The sequence below is a fragment of the Oryctolagus cuniculus genome, chromosome 6 (assembly GCF_964237555.1).
Source record: "Oryctolagus cuniculus chromosome 6, mOryCun1.1, whole genome shotgun sequence".
In the NCBI taxonomy this organism is placed as follows: domain Eukaryota; kingdom Metazoa; phylum Chordata; class Mammalia; order Lagomorpha; family Leporidae; genus Oryctolagus; species Oryctolagus cuniculus.
Window position 1 is genome coordinate 137,471,447 of NC_091437.1, and position 17,333 is coordinate 137,488,779.

The following is a 17,333-nucleotide window of genomic DNA, read 5'->3' on the forward strand; positions in this document are numbered from 1 at the left end:
AGTGATTTTTGACAAATATATCAAGAATATACAATGGAGAAAGGAATCTCTTCAATAAATCATGTTGGAGAAGGGCAGAAGAGTTAAATAAGACATTTGTTGGTGTAATTTTTAAAGTATGATCTCGAGATGCGCAAACAGGGTGACCCTGCCTGGAAGTTCCAAGTGCTGCGATGTTTGGGGATTCCCTCCCTGGTGATCACTAACTTCAACTCAGCCCACGACACAAACCAAAACCTCAGCGTGGATGTGTAATACGACCCCATGGGAAACTCTCTGGACAGAGGCAGTGACAGCGTGTGGAACTTCCATATCTGGAACGAAGGCTGGTTTGTGCGGATGGACATGGACACCTCGTATGATGGATGGCGGGTGCTGGACGCCACTCCCCAGGAGAGGAGCCAAGGGGCCCCTCTTCGGTGCATGTCATCCAAGATGGGGACGTGGACCCGGACTTCGACATGCCCTTTGTCTTCGCAGAGGTGAAAGCGGACCGCATCACCTGGATCTATGAAACTGCCAGCTTCAGCCAGCAGTAGAACTCCCTAGGACACTCGCTCCGTTGGCAAGTACATCAGCACCAAGGTGGTGGGCAGCGACTCTTGCATGGACATCATGGACAAGTACAAGGACCCAGAAGGTTCTAGTGAGGAAAGACGAGTGTTCCAGAAAGCTCTGGGGAAACTCAAGCCCGGCGCGGCATTTAGCCCCACATCAGCAGGGGATTTGGTTGAAGAGGAGCTGGTGCCCCTCATCTCTGGCAGGTTCAAGATCACCAGCATCCTGGCAGTGGGCAAAGAGGTCAGCCTGGCCCTGCTGCTCAAGAACCTGACCAGGGAGAAGAAGACGGTGACCATGAACATGTCGGCGTGGACCATCGTCTACAACAGCACGCTGGTGTACGAGGTGTGGAAGGACTCCTTCACCGTGGACCTGGACCCTGAAGCAGAAACTCAGCATCCCGTGACGATCTCCTATGCTCAGTATGATAAGAACCTCAAGTTGGACAACATGATCCGGACCACGGCCATCTGCAAGATCCCCGAGGAAGCCGAGGTGGTGGTGGTGGCGCGGGACGTCATCCTGGACAACCCCACCATGACCCTGGAGATGCTGGACCAGGCTCAGGTGAAGAAGCCCGTGAACGTGCAGATGCTCTTCTCCACCCCCCCCGGACAAGCCCGTGAAGGACTCCGTGCTGATGGTGGAGGGCAGCGGCCTGCTGCACGGCAACCTCAAGATCGAGGTGCCCGCGCTGCGCCCCAAGGAGCGGTCCCGGATCCGTTTTGAGATCCTGCCCCCCCGGAGTGGCACCAAGCAGCTGCTCGCAGACTTCTGCAACAAGTTCCCGGCTATCAAGGCCATGCTGTCCATCGACGTGGCCAAGTGAAGGGCCCTGGTGGCCCCTCCACTGCACAATCCTGGGACGTGCGGGACAGGGAGTGCGCGCCTGCGGTGTGAGAGCCCTGCTCTGGCCGGTCAGCCTCGGAGACCCACATCATACCCCACACTTGCCGGACTGGGACCTCTGCAGCCACACCCCCACGGCCCTGCCCTCCCGGCCGGACTGGGTCGACCCTGGCCTATGACTTGATCACTTTTGCACGCCCCCTCCCTGCTGCCTGCTCCGTGAGCCCCCGGGGCCCTGTTCATACCTTATACCTCATGCCCCTCCGTGCTGCAGGACAGGCTGGCCCCTGACCAGACTCTCCAGATGGAAACGGCCTACACTTGGGACCATCCCGCTCTGCCCTTGGGCAGCCGCAGGGCAGGAGACAGTCGGTCAGTCAGTCACCTGCTGTGGCGTTCACATCCCCACATCCAAAATGAATGTTACCGAGCATGACCGCACAAAAAAAAATAAAGAAATAAATAAATAAAAAATAAAAAAGTTTTATCTCAGAAGTATAAGTAACAAAACAAAACATAGAAAATGACATTGTATTAAAAGAAAAAGCTTCTGTACAATTAATAAACTGAAGTACTCACCTATAGAATGGGAGAAAATATTTATAAGCCATATCTGATAAAGGATGAATATAAATATGCAAAATATATAAGCAATTCAAACAACAAAATGCATGTAAACAAATTACCTGATTTTAAATGGGCAATAGGATGACCACGTTATGGCACAGCAGAATGCAGTCATCTCTTATGGCAGTGCTGACTTCTAGCTTCTGATCCAGTCTCTTCCTAAGGAGATGGCCCAAAGGCCTGGACCTGTGCACCAGTGTGGGAGACCAGGATGCAGTCCAGTTTTAGCATGACCCAAATATTGCAGCCATTTGGGAGTGGACAAGTGAATGGAAGTTTTCTCTCTCTCTCTTTTTCCTCTTTCTTGTACACTCTACCTTTATAGTTCATAAATATATACAGGCTGGCGCTGTGGCTCAATAGGCTAATCCTCCACCTGTGGCACCTGCACACCGGGTTCTAGTCGCGGTCAGGGCGCCGGTTCTGTCCTAGTTGCTCCTCTTCCAGTCCTGCTCTCTGCTGTGGCCCGGGAGTGCAGTGGAGGATGACCCAAGTGCTTGGGTCCTGCACCTGCATGGGAGACCAGGAGAAGTACCAGGCTCCTGGCTTTGGATCAGTGCCAGCCATAGCACTCCGGCCCAGCAGCCATTGGGAGGTGAACGAATGGAAAAGGAATAACTTTCTCTCTTGCTGTCCACTCTGCCTGTCAAAAAATAAATAAATAAATACAAAAAAAAAAAAAAAACAGAAAGTAGGCAAATTACCAGGGATGATATTCTCAAAAGAAGATATTTAAATGTTTAATGTATAAGTTAAAAATAATACCATCTTTGGCTGGCGCCGCGGCTCAATAGGCTAATCCTCCGCCTGTGGTGCCAGCACACTGGGTTCTAGTCCTGGTCGGGACACTGCATTCTGTCCCCATTGCTCCTCTTCCTATCCAGCACTCTGCTGTGGCACGGGAGTGCAGTGGAGGATGGCCCAAATCCTTGGACCTTGCACCCACATGGGAGACCAGGAGAAGCACCTGGCTCCTGGCTTTGGATCAGCGCGGCGTGCTGGCCGCAGCGACCATTGGAGGGTGAACGAAAGGTAAGCGAAGACCTTTCTCTCTGTCTCTCTCTCTCACTGTCCACTCTGCCTGTCAAAAAAAAAAAAATACCATCATTAATAGGGAAATGAAAATTAAAACCACAATGAAACATCACTTAAAACCTGCCAAAATGAATTTTAGCAACAATATGAATGATAGCAAGTGTTGGTGACAAATTGGAAATAAAAGGATCCTTGGTCACCATTGGTGGGAATGTCAATTCACAAACCATATGAAAAACAGTATGGAAGTTCCTCAAAAAATTAAAAATAGTACTATCAGGTGATCTAATAGTCCCACTACTTAGTACATATCAAAAGTAAATAAAATCGAGCCGGCGCCGTGGCTCAATAGGCTAATCCTCCACCTTGCGGCGCCGGCACACCGGGTTCTAGTCCCGGTTGGGGCGCCGGATTCTGTCCCGGTTGCCCCTCTTCCAGGCCAGCTCTCTGCTATGGCCAGGGAGTGCAGTGGAGGATGGCCCAGGTGCTTGGGCCCTGCACCCCATGGGAGACCAGGAAAAGCACCTGGCTCCTGGCTCCTGCCAGGATCAGCGCGGTGCGCCGGCTGCAGCGGCGGCCATTGGAGGGTGAACCAACGGCAAAGGAAGACCTTTCTCTCTCTGTCTCTCTCTCTCACTGTCCACTCTGCCTGTCAAAAAAAAAAAAAAAAAAAAAAAAAGTAAATAAAATCAACCAATTGAGCAGACATCTGCCTTCCCAAAGTTTGTTGCAGCATTCATAACAGCCAAAGTATGGAATCAACTTTGTGTCCATCAATGGATGAATGGATGAAGAAATGTGGTACACATCCGCAATGGAATCTTCTTCAGCAATCAAAGGATGACTTCATGCAATTGGCAACAGCATGGAAGGAAACCCAGATCATTGTTTAACTGAAATAAGTCAGGCACAGAAAGTCAAATACCACTGACTACATATATCTTGTATCTAAAAATGGTGAACTCATAGAAGCAGAATAAGAGCAGAATGATGGACACCAGGGCTTAGCAGTGGTAACTGGGGAAATGCTGATCAAAGGATTCACAATTTCAGTGAAATAGAACACAATGTATTGTGTTTTTAGAAATTTCTCAGGGCTGGCACTGTGGTATAGGAGGTTAATACTCCGCCTACAGTGCCTGCATCTCATATAGGAGAAGGTTCTAGTCCAGACTGCTCCTCTTCCAATCCAACTCTCTGCTATGGCCTGGGAAGGCAATGGAAGGTGGCCAAGTAATTGGGCACTGCACCCCTGTGGGAGACCCAGAAGAAGCTCGTGGCTCCTGACTTCCAATCGAGCCATCTCCAGCCACTGTGGCCATTTGGGGAGTGAACCATGGAAGGAAGACCTTTCTCTCTGTCTCTCTCTCGCTGTCTATGGCTCTACCTCTCAAATAAATAAATAAACTCTTTTAAAAAAAAAGAAATATTAATGGAAAAACATTGTTAAAAATTGCACAAGATAAATTCTTATGCATTCTTACCATATGATAAATATTCAGAGTAATGCATGTGTTAATTGGCTTTAGTTAACCATTCCAAAATGTATACATGTTTTAAATATCACAGCATGTGCCATAAATATATAGAATTGATATAGAATATCAATTAAAAATGAATATTGCTTTGAGAAACAGTTGGAAGATGAGAACACTTGAGATATAACCTTTTCAAAATTTATGTGTACAAAAGCAGTATTGTTAACTGTGATTATCCCGTGGTAATCATTTCAAACTGCGTTTCTTTAGCAAGTCATCATATTAAACATCTGAAATGTATATTACAAATAATTTTGTTCAATGATAACCCCACAATACTGAAAAAATTTTAAACATTATTTTGTAGAATTGGTACTTATATAATGATATTTGGATAATTAACAATAATGATATTTCCTACTACTTAGAAATTTCTAAATTTAATCAAAAGCTAATTTTTAAGGGTTAAATAAGAATAATCTTTGTGTTATTTAATGCTGCACAAGCACTTTCTAAAGCATTTGATGGTTGTTGGTTAAACATGAACATAAATTTTAATCCTTTTTTGAAGAAATAGGAAACTAAGACTTGTAGACTTGAATGATAGATATAAAGTATTGAATCAGAATAATTTACAAACAGTTGTACTTCTTTGTGGTGACAGAAATACCTTTCACAAGAACCATGTTTATTGTCAGTAGATTATAGTGATCACGATAATAGCCAAAATTGCCATTATTTATTGTTACTTTAGAATTGTAAAGATACTTTAACTTTCTATTTCCTCATGTGCATATATATATAATTGTCTAAAAATGAGAATTTTTAAAAATCTCTCTCAGTAACAAAAATATTAATTCATTCCAAGTTTCACCCACAGAAAATCTCTTTAGCACTGGCGTCATTTTATTAGTGCCTTGTCCCAGAGTGATGGCAAATAGGCTTTTAAAAATCATCTTGCAAAGGTGATAGTGAGTGAAGGAAAGATGCCACTTACTCCACCCCATTAAAATCCTCAGTCATTTTCTTCTTCATATGGCAACCCCTGACCCAGATGCTAATACGTGAACCTTAGTTCCCGGCAGCAGCAGCTGGTGGCTTGGCAATCTCATTAAGTGGCTTGCACGGGCCCCTTTAATATGGTCTCCAGGTCTCACATGTCATTATGCTGCTGATAGCTGCTCTGGGCTCCTGTGTCCTTCTGCTTAACTCATCCCCTTGACTGATACTGTTTCCACAGATTTTGTTAATTTGGCCACTTTATTATTTAGGCAATTATCATTTGTTTCTTGTCTTCATGAGGAGTACCAATGGTAAAATGATGTCTATAATTATCCCCCATCTTAATTCATTGTGAGGTATGGTGACTTTTTTGAAAAAAAAAAAAAAATCTCAGCATAAAAAAGATATTTTTCCATCACCAGCTCTCAGACACACAAGCAATGTAATGATGAGTAAATTTAGTACATATGAGTAAGAATTATAAGTTCAATTTTTTTCTAGAGAAAGAAATTTGAAATCCTTAACCACAGAAGAGGAATAACTCCATTTATTGTTGACATTGTCTTTCTGGTTGAATAGAATGCTAAGGTGCTCATGAGTTCATAATACCTAGAATAAAAATGAAAAACAGATAAACAGGTCCATACATTATTTATCCATATGAATCTAAATGATAGACTAAAGGAATTGACGAATGTGCTCTTCCAGTGATTAAAAATATATATTGAAACAAAAAACATATATTGAAAACAAAACCAAGCTGAAACTGAGGAGTGGAACATTCCATTTATTTAATACAGGAATTCTTTATAATTACTTTATGAAATGTAAGATCATTTTCTCTGCTCTTCATTTCTTCTTGCATTTCAGTGCCTCAATATGTCTCTTTATGTGTTTTAGAATTTTGTTAGTGAGAATTTTCATTTGGCAATTTTATCTGAAAATAGTTTTGCATAACTCTTACTTTTGAAAACATATTTCAAGAAAAATAGAATTTTTGACTGTACCTTTCAGTACCTTAATAAAATAAAATTCAACTGTTATAGGTTTTCTATGTTAATACTGAGAGTCATATGTTAGTCTGCCTTTTGCACTTTTACAAATAACTAAGACAATATGTAAATAAACAAAATTCACTGGAATACATTTTGATGGGATTCTACTCCTGGAGCAGTCTAATAGTAGAAAGGTGTACATTATGGAAGAAATTATGCCTGGAATTTCAATAATATTTGTACCAAAATAAACATCATTAATTCTATTTCCCACAAATTTCAAAGTATCCTCGTAGTTATAATTTTCCTTAGTGGGCTTTTCAACTGCTCTGCTAGTCAAATAAAATAAGCAATATGAGAGCTCCCACTGTAAACAAAAAAATTCGTATCTTCTCTGGAGTATTTTATATATTTTATGAGTTTAGTCACACAAATGAAGTATGACTATAGTGCTATAATTAGTTGAAAAATTAATAGAGCAAGCTTTTTATTTCCTATACTTCAGTTAAAGACTTCTCAAGCAAGACACTGTCATAGGCAACGACTTCTTGAAAAAGACCTCAGAAGCAGAAGCGATCAAAGGCCAAACTGACAAATGGGATTGCATCAAATTGAAAAGCTTCTACACTGCAAAAGAAACACTCAGCAGAGTGAAGAGGCAACCTACAGAATGGGAGAAAATATTTGCGAACTATGCAACTGATAACAAATTCTGGGCAATGAAAGTTAAGTCTCATTCTGTGTATAAATGCTTTTGTAAATGAGAAAAGGAAGAAGAAAATCAGAGAGAGGGGTAGCAGGAAGGAGACACAAACTAACAGAGATTCAGAATGGAAGTCTCTTTTGCATTTGAATATTGTCTGGTTACATGACCTGCAATAACTATCTAAATATAAAGAGTAATTTTAAAAACAAAGTCAAAGCTTCAGAGATGGCAAAGCAGGAAGATTTCAAGATTAAGAGCAACTGACTGTCTTTGAATGATGAATTTTGCAAATCCTGAATCCACAATACCTTGGGATTTTTTTAAAAATAAGATTATAAACCTTGTTGCTTAAATCACTTTTAGTTGTATTTTACACCAATTGTAATGAAAAAATGCTAATTCACTCACTTTACTAAAGAAATGAGGAAGCACAAGACCATAAGGAACAAAGAACTAAGTAACCTCTTCTCTCTCAGCCACTAAGGATCATATATCCAGTATATAAAACTCAATATTCCTACACCTGAAGGCTAGCTTCATTTTGATATACCACAGTTTCTGAATAATTAACCTGTGACCATAATTTTCTATTATCTCTTATACACCATGTCTTTTGTCACTGTAGTCACCTATTGGGAAAAAAATCAAAGAAAATAGACATACATTAAACTATGCTTATTTCAGAAACTTTAAAACCAAATGATAAAATCATTTGAATTTGTACAGAATTATTCTTAATGAAAATAACAGATGAACACATTAAGTCTGGACTTCAATCATAACTATCGCGAAAGAGTAAACGATTTTCTCGTGAATTTTTTTTGTTTACAAGACTACACAATGCTTCAAATATCAAGTTTTATTGTTAGTTTTAAGTATTAAAAACAAATCAGTTGACATCTTTTTGGTATATATTTTATTGGAAAGTGGTGTTTATTTGTTAAAAGAAAACAAAAAAATTCACATTGCTTTTAGAGATTCACAAAGGTTCAGTGAAACATCTGTTATAAATTTTTAAAACCTGTTCCAAGGCAAAATAATCATCTCTTCATAGCATGCTTTCTGTTATTTCTCTTCACATCCCTCTTAAATGAAGCATTTGTATATTTAAAGTCTGAGGTTTTTAGATAACCAAAATAAGAATGAAGGACTTTTTAAAATTTATTTGTAATTTCTCCTTAACCACTTGGAAGTAATATGTCAGATAGCAACAAAATCCATTAAATAAGTATTTTCCCAAATTAAATAATTTTTTTTCTGCTGCACTTTAAACAACTGCCCTCACTGCATGGCAAAAATACCTTTTTACTTTTATAAATGTTATTAAAAATTTGAGGATTTGAGTTCCATTTTTTAAATAATATATTCCCTGGTCACTTTACTAACTTTTGCAAGGTGTCCATCACGTAACAAATCTTCCCAGGCAGACGAATCAATTAATTCACAGGCTTTTATTGGGATTCCGCTCCCCGGGTGAGGTTCCCTGGTCCCTACAGAGCGGAGCCGGCCGAGGAAGTCACGCGTCAGAGATTGGGAGAGCTCCTTTTATAGATTCAGGGCATGGGGGTTAAAGGTTGAGGCAGGTATGATCCTCATTGGTTGACCTCTAGGCACCTGCAGGGACCTTGACAAGGACTTTTCTTTCCCGCAAGTACAGGTAGGGACTCTCCATTCCTGGAAGTATAGGCCTTCCCTCCATGCGGATCCCAAAGCTACCAACTTTCTCTGTGCTTTGTTAATATGGTGTTTTTTTGTTTCTCATCAAAAGTCTCACATAAAAAATTAATTTTTTTTCTTCCTTAACTGAAAGGGTAGAACATATTTAAAATAACTATATTTGCAGAAAAGCTAAAGGATCCGTCTCCTAAGTAAGAAAAGTCATCTTGAATCTTCAAGCTGCATTCTAGAGGTAAGGCATTCTGCTGATTTTTTTTCTGGAATCAATGTAAATGAACTTTGAGGTCCACAGATTTGGGTCTGTGCTGCTCTGTGAACTGATATTTGCACTTGAAAGCAGCTTTTTCCTGGAGGAGAACAGGGCTCAGTTTTCTGGTTACTTTTGTGAGATAGATGGGGATCACAAACTTAGAGCAGCATTCTAAAGCAGATCTCCCTCCTCTTGATAAATGCAAAAATATCAAAGCCACCCCAAGTAGTACAAAGATAAATGTTTCATGTTTTTTAAAGTCCTTGAAAACATTAATTCAATAAACATTTCTTAACATTGTAAGAATCTTTTCAATATTTATGACTATAGTTGGCTAAATAATAACCTTCCCAGGAAATCAGTTCCCTTCACGAGAAACTAAAAGGGCAAAGACATTTGTGGATATGATTAAATAAGGACTTGAGAATGGAAGCTTATTCCAGAATATCATAGTATAAGAGGAAAGACAAAGATTTGATCCAGACTGAAGAAGAGAGGACAGTGTGAATTACAGAGACAAGATTGGCGTGATGTGGCCACAAGCCAAGGACTAGCATCAACCCCAGAGATGGAGAAGAAATGGATGGGATGACAACCTAGGGCCCCCAGGAGTGCTGCTGTGCTGCCATCTTTATAAGGGCAGAATTTGGACCTCAAGTCTCCAAAAACATGAGAAGACAAATGTCTGTGAATGTAAGCCAGCGAATTTTTGTTGATTTTTGTAGTAACCGCAGGAACTAATACAATGATATATTCCCTCAAATCAAATGTTTTGAATTCTTTTCAAAGGTCATATACTCCAACAGCTTAACATCTAGTTATAACTGTCAATCAGTCTTTTGATATTCAAAACTTGGGAACCACAGGTGTTCAAATAGAGCACTGATGGGTACTACATTCCCACAACATGTACCTTCAATTACTCAAGTACCTCTCAAATTAAACTATGAATTTAATAATGTAAAGTTATTTTAGTTTTGTATATAACTTGAGCAAATGTAATACATTAGAGATTAAAAGTGTTGCTTTTTTATTATGACTTCTGTGCCTGCACAATTTTGTTCTAAGTATAAATTTAATATCAGGAAGGTTGTAAATATGCACATGCTATCCATATGGAAATGCATTTATATTGAAAATATCTCAGTTATTTTAAGTCTTTATTTCAATTCTGATTGACAGGCCACGTAAAATGTATTTCAATTTAGAGGGCATGAACCTTTAAGGCCTCAAATAGATAAACCTCTGTTTTCAGTAAAATCAAAGTTTAATCTGTATAAAGAATAAGGATTAGGCTAGGAGTTGTGACTTCTATGTGACCTTCTAAGTTCCAATTTTAAAATATTTCAAAAGTTTTTCCTTCATTTTGATGGATTTGGAACTATTTTCATATTATATCAAGACATTCCATGGACATTATCATTTCTCTCTTTCTAATATCATGAGCAATTTTGGAAAAAAAGGATCACTACTTTGGAAAGTTTGATCCTCAAAGGAAAATCTGCTTTAAATGATTCAGGCACAAAGTTTGTCAGAGCACTGTAATCTACATTTCCTGAATAATTGTCAGGAAAAACCTATATGAAAACCAAAATGAAATGAAGTATCTGTTAGACATAAGATGCTTCGACTACCCTCCTGCACAGAAACCACGTCAGGAAATAAGTTTCAGGGCTTCAATTTAAATTAAAGTGAAAGCAAACTGATTACAGGATACTGCCAGAGAGCAAGTAGAAACTGAAAATTCCAAATAAGTGTAAATTACTATGTACAATGTATATTTTTCTAGTCATTTCATCACATTCAGAATTTTGGGAAAACAGTGGACACTGCTATATTTTTTCTTTTGCTTTATGTCTATTATTCCCCTATTGAGAAGCGATGAGTCCATCGATACAAATCATTTTATAAAAATCAAATCAAATTTTCAGCTTATATAATTAGCATGGTCAGATAGTAGTTTGCTCACTATGGCTTTAAAGTTTTATTATGAAAGACTTTAAAGCTAGAAATTCTGTGTTGTGTGAGTTAACCATTAACCTAAGACCAGAAATTTGTACTGGCATACAATAGAAATCACTCTTGTAAGTCTCACTAAAATAAGAGTTAAAGAAAGCTGCCAGGATTATGTGCTAGAAGATTAAAGAATGTGGCTGTAAATTCAAGAGGATCTAATTCTGTTCAACACTAAGAAAAAAATGTAAATTGCTTGATATATTCTTTTGGCTCATTCAGATGTCTTGCAAAAAGAATATACTTGAAATAAAAGAGAAATTTAAATTCTATCACATTAACACTAGATGTTCTTAGAGTATGAATTCATTTCTGGAATATAATGATTTATTAAATGGAGAGTTTCCAAATACACCATGATATTTTACTTCAAGTATAATTTATGAGTGCTAATGCCATTTTGGCAAACCCTGTAAGTTCAACAGTCTATAAATTTAGACAACAGCCATTATGTGCTGTCCACTTTTTTTATCAGCTATTTTATGCACCTTGTGGTACTTTCTAAAAGGTAAGGTTATATATTCATAACTTATACATTATAAACAAGCATTAACTCACTTCAAACCTAGCAATGTAACTGTACAAATGTCATTAAACTGTAGTTGCTGGAGAAGTCCCAAGTATCTGAATAAGCATTTATTTTTAGTATTCAAGTACTATCCAGGGATAAATTTCATAAAAATCTACCATGGAACAATGAAACTATAAATTCTTCAATTTACAGCAAAAAATGCTATACATCCAGTAAATACACACTTTTCCAAAAAATCTAAATTTGTGAAATAATTTAGAAGAAAATTTTCTTTAAAATAACATTTAGTTGAATTCTTTGGACACACTGACTTGTTTCTAGGTCCACGGCCAAATTCTCCATAAATGTATACATTAATTTTCTTTTGTCAGGATCACTGTTCTTCCTGATTTTTATTTGACTAAATCCAACTTTTCCTTAGAGTCCAAGTTTGCTTTCTCTTCAAGGTCATACCTGATGTAATTAGGTGGACAATCTGTGTTTTTTTACTCTATCATTCAGTTATATTATAAAAACACAGCAGTTGTCACATTATTATAAATATAATTTTTACTATCTTCCCATAAGACCATTACCTCTCATAATTCAGATATTATGTTTGCCCTGCTCACCTAGGCTTCATAAGAGATCAGAATTGAGAGATGCTTGGTAACTACTGCTATCTTATGAGTTAATTAATCCATAAGAGACTGTAGGAATAGAAAAAATACTGGATTGAATGCAAGTGTTCTTCCTATTTTGGATGGGGGTTATAAAATTTTGTCATTTTACACACTGCAAGAGGTTGTTACAATGTCCAGTTAGTAGATAACTGTGCACCTAAAAGGAAACCTGTTGAAGTGAAATAGACACTATGAGAAACAATGACTTGATCAGCCCTTGTCCTGTTGATGAACAACTTAATACTTTATTCCTTTTAGTATTTTTTGTTCTACTTAATCCCATTGGTTGAACTCTTTAGTTAACACACAATTATTCTTAGGTGTTTAAATTTAACTGAAAAGTGATCCCTGTTAAATTTAAGAGTAGGAATAAGAGAGAGAGGAGATGTATAGTTTGGCACATGCTCAATTGGACTTACCCCTAATGGTACAGTTAGAAACATGCCAGGGGATTCCAATTCAATCCCATCAAGGTGGCATGTACCAATGCCATCTCACTAGTCCAAGTGATCAGTTTCAGTTCACAATTGATCATAATGATAGGATTAAGTGTCACAGGGATCACCTAAACAAGACTAGTGTCTGCTAATACTAACTGATAGAATTAAAAAGGAGAGAACAATCCAACATGGGAAGAGAGATACACAGCAGACTCATAGAATGGCAGATGCCCTAAACAGCACTCTGGCCTCAGAAACAGCCTTTAAGGCATTCAGATCTGGCTAAAAGCCCATGAGAGTATTTCAGGCATGGAAAGCCAAGACACTTTGGGGAAAAAAAAAAAAAAAAAACCCTAAATGAAAGATCTCTGTGAGTGAGATCCCAGTGGAATGAACGGGCCATCAAAGAAGGAGGTACCTTTCTCTGAAGGGAGGAGAGAACTTCCACTTTGACTATGGCCTTGTCTAAATAATATCGAAGTTGGCGAACTCAAGAGGCTTCCATGGAGTGCTCTTTTATCATTGTCTATTACTGATAGCGTGTTTAATTTAAAATATTTTAATAACATTTCTTGAAACATGGAAAATAAAAAATTATTACAAGTTTCCAGAAAATTCGAACTCCATAGAGTGATTTTCTAAATATCTACATCCTGAAACCCATCCAATATGTAAATATGGATCACTTATTTGATAAAAAGTGAAAGATGTTAAGTATACTTACTTGCCAAGCAATTTTCAAATTTGGCCATATGTGAACAATCATATGTGGATCAATAGAATTGAATTCCGTTTAATGAACTTTATAGTTTCTTATTGAATAAGTTTAATGCTAAAGGGCAATATCTAAGTAATGCATAATTTAAAAGTCTGCTATGTTTAGTCGGAACCAGAGGAAGGATTTATATCTTAATATCAATGTCTAGTCAAAAAGTACTGAAATCCAATGGGTATTAAATATTAAAAATGAAATAAAAGGTGAGATTTTCCTAAATGTCATTTATTTAAATATGGGAGAGAAATAAGTTGTTAGAAAAGCTTAATAGAAGTGTAAATTTTATTAATTAGGAAAGATGTCAAAATTCTATGGAAACCCAGAAACAGTGTCACTAGAAATAAATTCATGAAGGTGATCCACTGGTATTGATGAGAAGAGAAGTTGGAATAAAGGATGTGTTGTTGATTATTCACTTAATGAGCATGTTTCATACATTGTAAGTTTGTGTGCTAAATGCTAGGGATAGTTTAGGAAATTAAAAACTCCACCATGTGTTAAACAGGACTTTAATTTAAGAATAATTGCATATGAAAAGAGCAGCTACATAATATAAGAAAACTGTGTGATACCTTAGGAGTAATGGAAAGTACTAAAATACAAACTATTAAGAGGAAACTTCTTGGAAAAGCTGCTGTTCATTCCCCTGGATAAATACTCCATTTTTCCAAACCTCCACTGAAATATAATTACTAGGCCAGCAGTCATCAAACCTCTGGAGGAGAGGTGGGAACAGGTTACCTGCAAATTCATTTAGCAAACAGAAGGGCTGCTAATGGGTGGCTCCAGGACCAAGTTGCAATTATAGGCACCACACATTCTGGGAGTATGACAGGGGCTAAGCTCCTCTAGATGTCCTCATCTCCACTGTGCTGCCCACTGTAAAGCATGAAGAACCTGTGTCTGAAGCCCTCTTTCTGCGATGTCCCTCAGCACCTCTACTGAAAACAGTTACTATTGTTCTCTCTTGAATGCTTAAAGAGACTCTGCTTATTATCAGAGAGCAATATTGAAAGATGAGCTTGGACCTGAAAGAAAAAATGATAACTGGGACCATAACATATAACCTTTGCCTTGAAGAGGCATGCTTTGAAATGTATAGAATGTATTTGTTAACAAATTCAATAAAAAGTACCATTACAGAAGTCTAACAAGAAGCTCTTTTCAAATTGACGGTGCGCGATGGTGGGGAATATAGGTCTGGTTTTGTATATGACTACAAAGTAGAGGGAGGGAGGAGGGAATTATATGTTCTTAGAATTGTATCTACAAACCACATTGAATCTGTTAAAAACTAATTAAAATTAAAGTAAAAAAATTTAAAAGCAGGTATATCTCTTTAGATAGTAGTTTCCCAATTAAGGGTCAGGAATAAAGGAGTAATTTATTTAGTCTCAATTTTTTCTTGCCTTTAGTTAACAAAACTCACATTAACACCTCTGAAACCCTATTACAATCTTAAGGAAAACTTCTTTAATTCCCTGTCCTAACTGTGGCCCTAGTGAGTTTTCAGGTTCCTGTTCCTCAGTCAGGTAGGTAAATGTTAACCTGGTAGAAGTTCTTACAGACCATGTATCTTCCCTAAAGTTGAGGTTTAAAATAAGCAGTCATGATCAAAATCTCTCCCAAAACAATTCAGATTATTAGTAGACAGCTTAAATTGATGCACCCATTTATGTTTTTTTAATATTTATTTTATTTATTTGAAAGACGGAGTTACAGAGAAGGCTAGAGCCAGAGAGAGAGAGAGGTCTTCCATTCTGTTGGTTCACTCTCCAAATAGCTGCAATGGCCGGAACTGCACCCATCCGAAACCAGGAGCCAGGAGCTTCCTCTGGGTCTCCCACGTGGGTGCAGGGGCCCAAGGACTTGGGCCATCTTCTACTGCTTTCCCAGGCCACAGCAGAGAGCTGGACCTGAAGAGGAACAGCTGGGACTCAAACCTGCACCCATATAGGATGCTGATGCTGCAGGCTGAGGCTTTAACCCAATGCGTCACAGCACTGATCCCATCCATTTATTTTTATAATAGTTTTTAGGAACACTGAAGGTTAGTCAGGAAACCTTGGATATGGAATTCAAGCAACTGAGAACATATGGAATATAAATCACTAGTTCAAATAGGCAAGATGAGTCTTGGCATAAATTAACCATGAAGTACTATTTCCAGACACTTTATTTTCTGTCCATTATGATGTCTTTTTATTAACTGTAACTACTACTTTTCCTCAAAAATGAGGGTGAACTGAAGAGTGTTAGTAAAATTTTATTCCATGTATTTTCACACCACAGGTTATATTTTTTGCCAGTATAGTATGTATAAAGGTCTTGTGCTACACAAATATAATAAAAACCTACGGAGCTTTATCATTTAAATGATATAAGAAAAATACAACCATAATAAAAATTGAACACAAAATATAATGTGGTCTCACAAAGTCTTGTGTAAAAGAGACATCCTGGGGGTGATGCTGTGCCATTGAAAGATAAGCCTCCACCTGCAGTGTCAGCATCCCATATCAGTGCTGGATTGAGTCCCAGCTGTTCCACTTCCCAGCTCCCTGCTAATGTTCCTGGGAAAAACAGCTAAGGTTGGCCCCTGCACCTACATGGGAGACCCGGAAGAAGCTCCTAGCTCCTGGGTTCAGCCCAGCCCTGGCCATTACAGCTATTTAGGGAGTGAACCAGCAGATAGAGTCCTCTCTCTTTCTCTCTCCCTCTCTCTCTTTCTCTCCTTTTTGCTCTGTATCTCTTCCTTTGATATAAATAAATAAATTTTATGATTTATTTTTTTATTTGAGAGATAGAGTTATAGACAGTGAGGGAGAGAGACAGACAGAAACATCTTTCGTCCGCTGGTTCACTCCCCAAATGGCCACACTGGGTGGAGCTGAGCTGATCTGAAGCCAGGAGCCAGGAGCTTCTTCCATGTCACCCACGCGGGTGCAGGGGCCCAAGTGCTTGGACCATTTTCTACTGCTTTCCCAGGCCATAGCAGAGAGATGGATAGGAAGTGGAGCAGCTGGGACTAGAACTGGCACACATATGGGATGCCGGCGTCGCAGGTGGAAGATTAATCTACTGTGCCACAGTGTAGACTCCCTAAATAAATCTTAAAAAGAAAGATATCCTGAAGAGTAACTCTATTCATATGAAGAATCAAGCATTTCTAGGACTCTTATTTTTTGTTTGGAAAGGCACAGATAGAGAAATAGAGACAGGGACAGAAAAAACAGAGTGGTCCCATCCACTGGAACAGCTTGGGTTGTGCCAGATCAAAGCCAGGATCTGAGAAATCAACCTAGGACTCCTATACATATTGTAGTGACTCAACCACTTAAGCCACCACCTATTGACTCCCAGATTCCACATTACCAGGAAGCTGGAGTTGAGAGCAAAGGTGGGAATCAAATATAGACTCTCTGATATGGAATGTAGGCATCCTAAGCAGCCTCGTAACGACTACAGCAAATGCCTACCACATCAATGCATTTTAATGGGGGTTGACAAAGAAACTAGTCAATAGCAATAATTATTTCAGCATGAGGAAAGGGATGGTTATTTATTCATTTAGGTACTAAATGATAATCAATGTTATCAAAATTGAGAAATTTTCAGAGAACAAATCATGCTAGATCTGTGTTCCCAAGAGGCTTAACTACTTGTAATGAGAGGAAGGAAGGGAAGAAAAAAGATGAAATTGAAGAATTAAGGAAGGATCATCAGAAAAG

The 17,333-nt window shown here is 38.5% G+C and overlaps 1 pseudogene; it reads left to right on the plus strand.

The window, feature by feature from the left end:
- Positions 1-249: 249 nt before the first annotated feature.
- LOC138850009 (protein-glutamine gamma-glutamyltransferase E pseudogene) lies at positions 250-1,390 on the plus strand (annotated as a pseudogene).
- The last annotated feature ends 15,943 nt before the right edge of the window (positions 1,391-17,333 follow it).